This window comes from Limulus polyphemus, unplaced genomic scaffold (assembly GCF_000517525.1).
Source record: "Limulus polyphemus unplaced genomic scaffold, Limulus_polyphemus-2.1.2 Scaffold897, whole genome shotgun sequence".
NCBI lineage: Eukaryota > Metazoa > Arthropoda > Merostomata > Xiphosura > Limulidae > Limulus > Limulus polyphemus.
In genome coordinates, this window is record NW_013666507.1 from 338,999 (window position 1) to 351,581 (window position 12,583).

The window sequence follows — 12,583 nt, forward strand, 5'->3', positions numbered from 1 at the left end:
AAACGCTATAATTCACAACGAACGTCTCACGTGCCCGACTCAACAATACTCTGTCCGCAGTTCAATAACACATTGTTTCCGTCGCTTCTTGGCCGGTCGTATATATACAAGACTACCCCATATGTAGTAGTCTCCCGACACTTCATGAACGTTCTAGAAGCGCGTGGCGTGTTACTAGCGTCACGTGACCTCCGCTGTCGTAACAATATGCTACCCAGAAGCAGAAAACTCATACCAGGAGCTAATAACAATACATCTACATCTAGTTACAGAAGCACAGTGGAACCAAGCACCTTGGCATGTTCTGAGGAATTGATGATTAGAAGATCTCTCATGGACCTGAAGAATAAAGATGTCATACTTGACTTTATCCAAGAAAAACATAAATCATCTTGAGATAAAACGAAAAGTCATTGAGATGCCAATGCTGATAAAACTCGATTTCATCAAGGTGGCATGTTATTTCTGAACAATTCTAATTGCCAGAATGGACAAATTCCAAAGTTAAGTAAATGTTTAGAAAGGCCATACATTTTACTTTAAAGAGTCAGTGATATGATTACAGAAACGAAAAGGATAGGCAGTCTGGGTCAAAGGCCAACCACTGTTATCGTCATTGGAAGTATGTTGGCAAGTGGACAGCCAACATGGTTACTCTAGAGAAGAAGATGCCTTTAGAAGAGCCCAGATTTCCTGTCGAGGCTACTTCTAAAGGATCAATAAGGGTAAAGCTGCCAGTGAATTCATTCGACGACATAGGAAGAACTCATCCAGCGAAAGGATTGCCAGTGACAATAACGAACAAAAGTCATTCCATCTGCATACCATAGGCCTAGAAAAAGAAAACCACCAAAAATACTAACTGAATGGACGGTTCAATGTTGTGCTTAAATGTTTGTATTAGTATTGTTCAAGAGACTTTACAATCCAGGAAGGAGACAGTGCTATAAGTAATATATTTTCAATCTTTTAATTTAGATATTATCTAGAGGGCGCATGAGTTAAGGTCTTAAACTGCATTAAGATTATATGAATGTATTAGTTATAAATATGAATGAGTAATCAGTTCATAGAGTACCAGTCAGAGTGAAATATTTGATGAAAAGTTACCGCATCTGTTCTGTTATTCAGTTACTTGACGAATTACGTGTTTATTAATCAAAGCTAAACTAGTTAAGTTAGGCGTACGTCTCGCAGTTTATATTAACAAGTTGTATTTGAGGTTAAGCCTACATTTAGTTGTGCCATTAGTGTTAAAATATTTGTGCTGTTATGACTAAAACTGTGTACATTTGAATGTTATCTGTAGAAACGTTACGAAAAGAATGAAATAATTTAATTATCAGAAAAAAAACTGTGTTTTTAGAATTCACAAGTTTTATCAGTTATACATAGTAAAACATTTGTTTATTTTACATACAGTGTTTCACCAGGTTTACCTGGCATCATCAGTTCTTGTATTCCACCAGATGATGCCAGGCAAACCTGGTGAAACGTTGTGTGTAAAATAAACAAAAGATTTGCTATATACAACCGATAAAAACTTGTGTGAATAAACTAATTTCTCATTTTCATGTGAATTGGACATTGCATTATAAGTTGTGATTAATATGATTTTTTAAATCCAAAATTCTGAATAACAAGTATAGAGTTTTAGTGGGAATTTCTAACCTTTAAATACTGATTTGAGAAATTTTGAATCTATTTTTGGCAGTCACTTTGCAAATTTATAAAATAATTACAATAGATGTAACAGGAAAGTACCATTTCGATTAATGAAGTAACATCTATGATCATTCATAGTACCCATTTGTGAAAGAATAAAAAAAAACACAAATCAACATTTCATACAACTCAGCTCAATTTACTACAGGCCTCCTGGTACAAGTACTATGGTTTGGTTGTATTAAAATAATTTTTAAGCCTCTAATTTCATAGTATACCAAGAATAATTCCCAATTAGATATTTATTAAATTTCACTGTGAAAAGAAAAGACTACTTCCAGAAACATCTAAATGAGTGCTGAAGTTGTTTCTTATCCTCAACTTTTATTTAGCTCCTCTCGTCAACTGCTTTTCACAGTTCTAAAAAAAACAAAACAAAACACAACAAATCTTAACAATTTCCATATCACCACTATTTTGATACAAAATCATTTCCAATTATTTTTAAGTTATATCTTTTCTCTTACTTAAAGCAACGCACAATTTTAAATGTGGTTTAAGTGCGGTTCAGAAATCTATTGAGAATTGTTTGTTTGAAGTTAAGCACAAAGCTACACAATGGGTTATCTGTGCTCTACCCACAACGGGTATCTAAACCCGGTTTCTAGCATTGTAAGTCCGCAGACATACCGCTGTGCCACTGGGGGACACCTATTGAGAAATAATAATTCAGAAATGGAGTGGTATAGGAAAATAATTGCTAATGGTATGGAATGGGGATGTTGTGGCATTACTATATGACAATGTCATTGAGGTATATTCAAGATCACATCCTTCAGAAACCCCCCAGTGGCACAGCGGTATATCTGCGGACTTACAACGCTAGAATCCGGGTTTCGATACCCGTGGTGGGCAGAGCACAGATAGCCCATTGTGTAGCTTTGTGCTTAATTACAAACAAAACAAATCCTTCAGAATGTTTAATAATATGTATTATATACCCACAGTGTCCATGACAAAGTTGTAGACAATAACAAATTTAATATTTTAAATGAAATATTACCTCAAGTACAAACATTGTAAGCAAAAGTACACCTCTTCCATGCACGTGGAGTTGTGCAACAGAAAAAGAAAATCTGATCATAGCAAAAGTTGTTAAACAACCTTAAGTTTGAAGCAAAGGGTCAACATTTTGCATATTATGAAAGTCGAAAAGGCTAAAATATTAAAATATAAGCCTCCTAAATTAGGTGGCAAGCAAGCATTGTGCTGTAACTGCTACCAAATCATTTAAATAATGGAACAGTTTAATATGATCATAGTGTGTGTGGAGGGTGTCACTAGGATGCTCGGCTGCCGCCGGATTGTAGGCAGAACAGTTTGCAGATGAACGTCATCCTTCACATCATTTAATAGAAAATGTGTTTTTGTGGCTGTATATTGCCGGCAGGCTCATTTACTCATAGACCTTTGTGACCAGACCAAGAACATTAGCCAGCACTTTGAACACAGCTATTGATTGTTTGCCACCATTTCATAATACTATAACTATTATCTATAACTATTATTATTATAGTGCAATTTTGATAAATCTTTACAACTGAAGTTTTGGGATATGTTTCGAAGAGCATGACCTTGAAGCTGACCTTAATGACCTCAGTGATCTGTCACGTGGTAGGCCTACTAAACCGCATTTTACATCAATAATAATTATTTTCCTATACCTCTCCATTCTTGAATTATTTGCTCCTCGACGGATTTCAGAAAACCCCGATATAATCAACATACTAAATATTACTTATTGATTGCCATATGTAGATGACTATAAATTTTAATTCCTTTTTTGCGTTTTACTTACGTCATTCAGGCATTCCATTGTTTTTTCATACTGCAAAAAGGAATAGAAAACAAATTTTAGTAAACACGATATCAAACTGTTTAATAAAATCTGCACACTAACTCTGTGAAACATAAATATTTTTAAAATAAATCGAACACAGTATCTAATTCAAAACAAGTCCGGAATATCAAATCACTTAACTAATTTGATAAGCAAAAAACAATAAAGGAAAAACTACATAATGAGTGTGATAAACATCAAACCTAAGACAAAAACTACATTAAATTATCTACATAAACTACATAACGATTCTCATAAACATTATAAAAATATATAACTAAACTGCATAATGTTTCTTCTAAATATTCAGTCATCTATACAAACTACACAATTATCATAAACATTAAATAATCAATATAAACTACATAATGAGTGTAATAAACATGAAACCTACAATATTTACTATATAATAAATGTAGTAAACACAAAATATACAGAACGTAATGAATGTAGTAAGCAAGTTATATAATCTAAAGTCATAATGAATCAAGCAGACATAAGATTCTCAATAGAAAGTAAATACTGGGTGTAATAAATCTGAAGTACATAAAACAACTTACGTAATAAGTGTACTAAACATAAGTTTTACAACATAAACTACGTAGTGAATCGAGTAAAGAATATATCCAGAGGTGAGCCCAGACTTAAATTGTGACTGCTGCATGAATGGGGGATTGAGTGAGAAACATCCCTGGCGGTTACAGAATGGTGGAGACCCTCATTCCAAAGTTTGCATTTTCTGTGGTCTGAAACCAGCTTAGAATGATCTCCATTACAGAAGAATCCAAAAACATGCATATTGTTTTAACCATGAAATTAATGTCACTGTATAATATATTTCGGTAACGTTCATTGTACTCGAGATTACTTAAACATATCGAAATGATTCACTGATAATAGTCACCAATGACTAAGTTACACAGGGTGCAGAATGCAGCTATAAAAAGAGCAACAAGAACAACCAAAACAACAATTTCTGAAATCCCATCGTTTGGCTTGATTTTCTCTAGAACTTAGTGCTTCTTCTTCTATATATCTAGTACAGAATCAACCACTCTCAGAATATATTTATCCCATTGCTCTGTTACTGGAAGTGGTCGAATAATATTGACACTAATAGAACTAAAGACTTTGCTAATATCTGGTAACTTAATCATTGGGCTTTTCACTTCCATGTCCTTCTTACAAGTTAGTTGACATCCCTGACAGCTCTTCATAAGTCTCTATATCTCCAAACATACGTGGGCAGTGGCAGTTGTTACTGATCCTTTCTTTTGTTTTAGCTATACCTAAAAGTCCAGTCAGTACTGCATCATGCCCTAACTCTAATACTATCTGTCTACATTCCTTTGGGAATACTATTACATCACTCCTATTACACTTATGTCTTGACACTCCTTCCTGCCAGTAACAATGATTATGCTCTTGTTTACTTACTTCCAGTTCCTCTACCACGGCTTCACTGTGGCATTTATCCAAACTCTCATATTCTAACTGCCATTTGATTATTTAGTCTTGATCCATATTCCCTGTTCTAACAGCAGTTATTTGTATTCTTCATGATTCATTTCTTCAGTAACTCTGTTCAGAGTTTTCTCTAATCTCATTTGTTATCTGGCTATTTTAGCTACGTGTTACCACAGCTACTAGAGTATTTTGCAACCCCATAGCTTCATTCTCATTACCAAGCAAAAACGAAGGTGGGATATCATCCGGCACCCCTGCGACTGTCTCACCTTCCGAAGCTTGAAATTTCAATATGACTTTACCTAATGGTAGAGTATACCGAGCCCCTGCTGTTGTAGTGCTAAACCCAATTAAACTTAATGTATCACCTGTGAGTTGGTTATCTTTAACTAACTTTTTTCTTACCAGAGTTTATCAACTACAAGTATCCTTGTATACATTCATGACTTGCTCATTTATCATCACTTCTTCTAAATATTTATCTGAAATTTTCTCTCTGTCTTCAATACAATGCATTAAAGTCTTCCTTCCTTCTGCAGTTTCCTTATTCTGCCTACAAAATTTAGCTATATGCCAAACTTGGTCACATATAAAATATTTTGTTGGAGATTTGTAGTCTCACTCTTATTTACAAAATCACTCTGTAGAATGGGTTTTTTTACAATTCTCAGTTAGTGCTGATCCAATTTTATTTGCTTGTGATAAGTAGTTCTACTAGTTTGGTTTTCACATACTTTCAACCCGTTATGTTTCCTCGTTGTTACATATTTATATTCATCCGCTAACGTCACTGTCTCGCATGTGTTTGCTAGCTTCCTATCTTTTAACCATGTTATTAACTGTGTTCGTAATTTTGTCGAAATCTGCTTTTGAAAGATTAAATCTACAATCTTGTCAGCATCTCCAGTACAATTAGGTCATTTGATCCATTTAATTAGCAACTTATGCAACCTTGTTTCGTATTCTTTAAATGCCTTATTTGTCGTTTTTACTAGCTCTCCGAACTTCCTGCAATGAGACTTACGACTTAACTCATACATCTCTAGAATAGCTGATTTCATTACTTCATGCTTTAATTCGTCTGTGCTCCCAATCTTATCGTATGCTGTTAAAGCTTTTACACGTATTAAAGGAATTATTTTCCTCACTGTACCCTGTGGTTGCCATTACCCTGCTTTTGTTATTTTTCAAACGCACATACAAATACATCTATATTACTTTCGCAAAGTTTATTTGGGCAACTACACATGGGTGCTTCTTTCATACATGCCAGCCCTAGCAAAAGAAATAAACTGCCTTTCACTCATCATCAACCATGAACTGCAATTCTTTCTCCTTATTCCTTTCTTCTAACTATAGCTCTAAGCGTTTCTTTCTCAGCTTCTATTTCCAATTGTTTATTCTCAGTTTCTACTTCAAGCATATATTTTGAGCTTCTACGTTTATATTCAGATTCTAAAGGTTTCATTTAGGTGACAAGCTCTTAATCATTACCATGATAACTTTCGCAAACACCACTGGTAGTTCTTGTATTTTCACTTAGCTCAAGGTTAAAAAAATCATCTATTGTGACTCTCATATCAGTTAAAACTTCATATATTGCTCTTTTTTTTTTCAGTTGTTACTAAATGTTATACTCAGTTCGCTATATTTGTTTCCCAACTAATTTTTTATTATTGATTCCCAATTATAATCCATGTTAGCGTTAATTCTCTACTCTTAAACAATGAACCACTACTAACAATTAACTGAACTACCATTAAACCAAAAACAGGCAAGATAAGAACAAAATGTAAACTTACTTTCTTTTCCGACTTCACTACTTCATCTAGTTGACTTTTCTCCTCAAATTTGAACTTCTCTTTCATTGTTGAGTTTCAATTCCTTACGAATTGATGAATCCTACTACCACTTTGTCACCACTTTTTTATGATTGTGCTTTACTAGCACTTTGCTTTCTCTCAACTTTATTAAGTTGTATTTAAAACTGGACAACATAGCCAAAGTCACTCATTAAATGGATATGTAAGCAGAGATTAACACTGATCATAACAACGGATAGCTCAGTAATGAAAGACGTGACTTGTCTGGGCAGAAGCCATTTAGAGAAATGGGCTTCTAATGTTTAAATGAATAACAGCAAAAAATCGGTGACTTCAGAGCAGAATATAAAGTATACAATAACATACTGTCTGATGGACCAATAACAGTGAAGGTCATGAGAGGATTCCACTCCTAACATACTCTCTAAACTTCATCACAAAACTGGATACATATTTTGTACAAAGAAAGTGGGTAAAACTTGAAGGTTCATCCGATAGCAACTTATATTCCAGGCTACAGTGGTGCAATATCATTCAATGAGAAATTGGACTACCTAGCTGGTAAAGCAAAGCCCTTAAGCGACCTGGTGAGATTTCCAAATGATGTCATCAGTGAAATAACATGTAGACTGAGGGAACAGGGGATGATAGAACAGGGATCACACTGATCAACTGGAAGACTAGGTAAAATAAGGTAGAAATATGGAGATTATTGAAAGAAAAAGTCTGTGCCGAGGCCAGTGGCAATTCGTCAAGCATAAATTAGTAGTAGAATAAAATTACAATCATCTTATTGGTTTGTTTATATGTAATTAAGCACAAAGCTACACAATGGGCTATCTGTGCTGGCATGGCCAGGTGGTTAGGGCGCTCGACTCGCAATCTGAGGATCGCGGGTTCCAATCCCCGTCACACTAAACATGTTCACCCTTTCAGCCGTGGCGGCGTTATAATGTGACGGTCAATCCCACTATTCGTTGGTAAAAGAGTAGTCCAAGAGTTGGTGGTGGGTGGTGATGACTAGCTGCCTTCCCTCTAGTCTTACACTGCTAAATTAGGGACGGCTAGCGCAGATAGCTCTCGTGTAGATTTGCGCGAAATTAAAAAACAAACAAACAGCGAGAGTATCCAGCTGATGAAAAATGCATTTTAATCTTCATAAAGATATATGTAAGAAAAGTATACTTAATTAGCTATACTGATGGCCATATTGATTTGTAGTTTCTTTCTAAGTACATTGCTTACTCTGATTGTTATTATTTACTTACTAAATAATGAGTATATTAAAGATTTAGTGTCGCAGCCCTTCTTAAAAAAGGACACCATATCGAAGAAGGGAAATTTCACAATTTTACATATATTTGTAAAATCTCGTACAGGAAAACGTTTATACATCCCAAGTCAGTCCAGAGCAATGCCCATATCCGCAATGTGAAGACTTTAGTTATGAAGAGAACCTCCATACCCATAAAACCACTGCGATAAAGGTTGCCATATCTTCTGGCACTCGTGACAAGATAATAAAGAATGATTTGTTGATGATGAAGGCTTACAATTTTTTCAGTTCCATCTCGGAATCAATGGCTGTTTTCATCAGAGAAACAGTCAAAGGAACTGGAATCACTACAAACCTATCCATAGTGGGCAAAGTACAGCTAGCCCATTGTGCAGCTTTGAGCTTTACAACAAACCAGCCATGTCCCTACCCCTCCCTCAAATGTATCTCTAGTAAATATTTGTGCCATGTGCATTAGACGGTCTATGAAATGTTTTTCAAGATTTGTAGTTTAAAATTGTCCTCACCATCCTTCAAATAAACGTGTTAAAATGGAAGTCATAGTGTTGGGCAATGATCCATTACCATAACTCTCAGTCTGAGCCTAATTGACAATAGAGAACGTAATCCAAGAATAGCACGAGACGTGGAGCATCGTTATTAGTATAGTACAGTATAGAAAAACAAACATATGAGTGAAGCAAGCATCAAATCTATATTAAAGACTATAATATGAGTGTACTAAACCTAAATTCTAACGCAGAGACTAGTTAAAGTACAAATTATTAATATTACTTACACAATGCCATAAACTTCATAAGTTGAACAAAAATTAAATCCACGATAATGAGAGTACTAAATAACTTTATATCTTCATTGAGAATTGCATTTAAGAATGTTCAAAAACAATACATAATAGCAATATCAGTTTAAAAAAGCAATGAGTATAATAAGATTATATACTGAAAATACATTCAGGCTATGTTCAAAATTTTCATTATGGTAATATTTTGTATTTCTTATTACAAAATATATTCTTGCCATATTGCGACATTTGTGTATGTTCTCAGTTTGACACTGTAAGAACCAACAGTAATCTCCCATCATCGCGGGATTCCATTGTTCTTGATATCGTTGTTCCATTGAAGAAATATCTTGGTGGAATTGCTCACCATGCTCATTACTCACTGCACCTAGATCATTTGGAAAGAAGACTAAATGGGAATGTAAGTTGTGCATCTTAAGTGACATCCTAGACCCCATTTTCCTGTAATTCTAGAGCACATGCAAAAAAGATATCTCAGTTCATTTTTGTTTCACTACTTTTTGGAAACTTGTGAGACAGATATCTGAAACCATTACCATTTAAATTCACTCCTTTTAAAATTATTCATGAGTCCCAGTTTAATATGAAGTGGGACAGAAATATATTTTGAGGATTCAATAAAGCTTGATACTTTATATTCCGTTTCCCTAGTATTTAATTCTCTCTCACAAGACATTTCTTTTTTTTGAAATTATTTTTATAATCTCAGCTGTCCCCAAAAAGCAACAATGTTTGGTATACACACTCTGCAGGCCTAGCAGGAGTGCAATAACTTTTAAATCATCATATATATTCCACCTGTGGTGATCATATTTGAGGGCCTCAAGTACAATTTTCATGCTTTGATAGGTTTCTTTCATATTCACAGCATGAGCAACAGGAATTGATGGTTTAGTGTTCCCATTGTGCAAAAGTACAACTTTAAGACTAGCTTTAAATGAATCGATAAAAGTTTCCATTCTTGAGGATAATGTTCTGTACCTAATTCTTCTATTAGTGCATCAACATCTGTACAGAAACACATGGTATCTTGCATGTGGTAGTGAGAAGCTAGACGTTGATGGCGACTTCAGTAAATTGAAACTCTTGTTTCTGGAGCTAATACATTCCATTGATGTAAACGAGAGCTAAGAAATTCCCCATGCTGCTTTGATAGAGACAAGACATGAATCACATAATTTAACTCTTTTTTTTGTGTGTGATCAGATGAAACAGTTTATGTTGTGGTGCCACAGAAATAGAATTACTAGATGAACAGGATGAAGCAGGTTAGCGTGGGAATGAAGCAAAAGTGGTGCAATTCGCTATAATCATATTGAAAATACCTAGCATATATGAACAATATACTTGGAATTTTACACCAATACAACATCGTCAGTGTTTAAAGTTATCAAAAATGTATGTCTTTTACCCATTCAACTGTCCAAGTAAACTTAACTTCAACTATAAATTTATTATACTGAGTTGATTGCATGGTATTTCACATAGTGCTGATAAAATATTGAGGTATTATAATAACATAAAACCTAGAGGTGATGGGCAAATTCTGACTATATTTTTTAAATCAGCACCATCAAATTACACCGAATCACTCGAGTTTTCTCCAGTAGCATTTCTTTTGTTCTCCAGTGTACTCAGCCTGCTTTCATACCTTTTTTTTTGCGGTATACCAATACAAAAACTACCTTATAGATTTACAATTATAATACTTACTCTATCCTCCTGTTACTTTCTTCTCTGCTTTATAACTTATATCTTCATAATAACTATCATATATTGATCAAAGTACGGTCTTTGATTAAGCACAGGGATTAAACATCCCAGCAGATATCTGCCCAGAAGAATCTCAGCAAATGTATTGTTTCATTTATTACGAATATCACAAATAATACCAGTTTTTACATTGCATATCTTCAGTCTATAAATAAGTTCCTACTAGTTTCATAACTATTAAATTCAAAGTTTTAAGTTTACAGTTATATATAATGACTTTATAAAGCGAACTTCGTTTACTACTTACCTTTTGTATTGTTATTGATATCAGTAATTTCCAGTGAGAGTACTGAAAGTATAATACATCCATGCACAATAATTCACGGATTAGAAAAGATCAAACGAAAAGTAATAGTTAGTCATAGGACAGAAAGTGTACTTACCAAACTAAAAGCTCTTCTCCAAGTTATCACTGGATATCGTCGTTTACGGCGCTGTAACCGTAAATTCTGTTTAGTGCACGTTTCAACAACTTGTTGGTCCTATATGTTGAAAATAAGCAAGGCTTTAGAGCGATTCAATCAATATATCTTAAAGCAAGATTTAGCAGACATGACTTAGGTGATCAGGGACGTAATTATTATTTTGTGTGTGTGTGTGGGGGGGGGGTTACAAACGTCAGGTTGGATTAACACATAAGCGATAGCAACCTTGTCTGCCCCCCTCCCCGACGAAGCCTTATGTGAAATGACGCTCCAGTGGGTGACTATAATATAATGCTTTTGAAAAAAACTGGGCAGTGCATAATAGTTCCTGATTAGTTATACTTCTTCATTAATCATGGTCTTAAAAAGGTTATCCTTTGAGACCGGGATGTGAAATGACGTTATAGTTCCAGAGATCGGCGCCAAAGGGCAGATAGTGTGTTTGGTACTAAGGTTCGTGTTGCTAGTGGGTGGATAGTTTCAAAGTGTAGGACGATGAGGTCATCAATTATGCTCGGGCTGATGATTGTTACGTAGTTTGGCGAGAAAACCATAACAGTGTGTTGTAGATTGTCAAGCTCAAATGCTCAACATGTATCAACGTGGGATTACGTCGTATTGAACAATGTTATGTTTTACATTTTGATTATTTGTATACCGTACTTCATGAATATTCATACACTACAATCTGTGTAGAGGTCTGTTTTCCATAAGACGTTCAAACACTAGATAGTTTATAACCTTCTTCAGCCGGTAGGGCAGTAGTTTACAGATTTACAACGCTAAAATCCGGGATTTGATTCCCCGCGGTGGACACAGCAGATAGCACAATGTGGCTTTGCTTTAAAACAAAACAAATGATCACATTATAAAAAAAAAATTATACTTCATTCTGTATAGTCTTCACATCATCGTTACGGACAACTTTATTTTTTCACTTCAATAAAAAAAACGTTTGAATACTTAAAATTAATATATTGTGTATTTAAGTTGAACCTGTTGTATAGCGTGTTTCATGATTTACTCATATATTAGTTTAATAGCAATCTAGACCTGGAAAGGACTATTTTTTCGTGTTAACATTCAAAATCTAAATATTCATACACTAACAATATACATTGACCTGAAAAGGCCTGTTTAATGTCGCCTTGTACGTAAAACGTTCAGACTTTACACATGTATCACTAACTGTAATGTACTGCAGTTTTACTTAAGGTTTTCTAAACGACAGTAGATGAAAAAAGCAAAAAAACTATTCACATACGTAATCTTCTTAGGATTTCTATTGCATTGTTACGTCTGTGTTCGTTTGTTAATTTTCCGTAGAAATTCTTCCCGAAGGAACTTCTACGATACAAGTCCTTTCTTAAATAAAACTAGTTTATTCTTTCTCAATTCAACTTTGCAATACACTTAATTTCCACAGTC

At 34.5% G+C, this 12,583-nt stretch overlaps 1 long non-coding RNA gene across 4 annotated transcripts in view; it reads right to left on the reverse strand.

Annotated features, from left to right (window-relative positions):
- Positions 1 to 1,859: 1,859 nt before the first annotated feature.
- Positions 1,860 to 12,583, reverse strand: part of LOC106461101 — a 23,145-nt gene continuing 12,421 nt past the window's right edge. For 3 of the 4 annotated variants that reach the window (XR_001290912.2, XR_002610922.1, XR_002610921.1), the window contains 3 exons: positions 11,114 to 11,212; positions 3,524 to 3,553; positions 1,860 to 2,085 (listed from right to left, as the gene is read on the reverse strand). This is a non-coding gene — a long non-coding RNA (uncharacterized LOC106461101). Of the gene's footprint in view, positions 2,086 to 3,523; positions 3,554 to 11,113; positions 11,593 to 12,583 lie in introns of those variants that run through there. The other variant, XR_002610920.1, reaches the window with a different exon arrangement.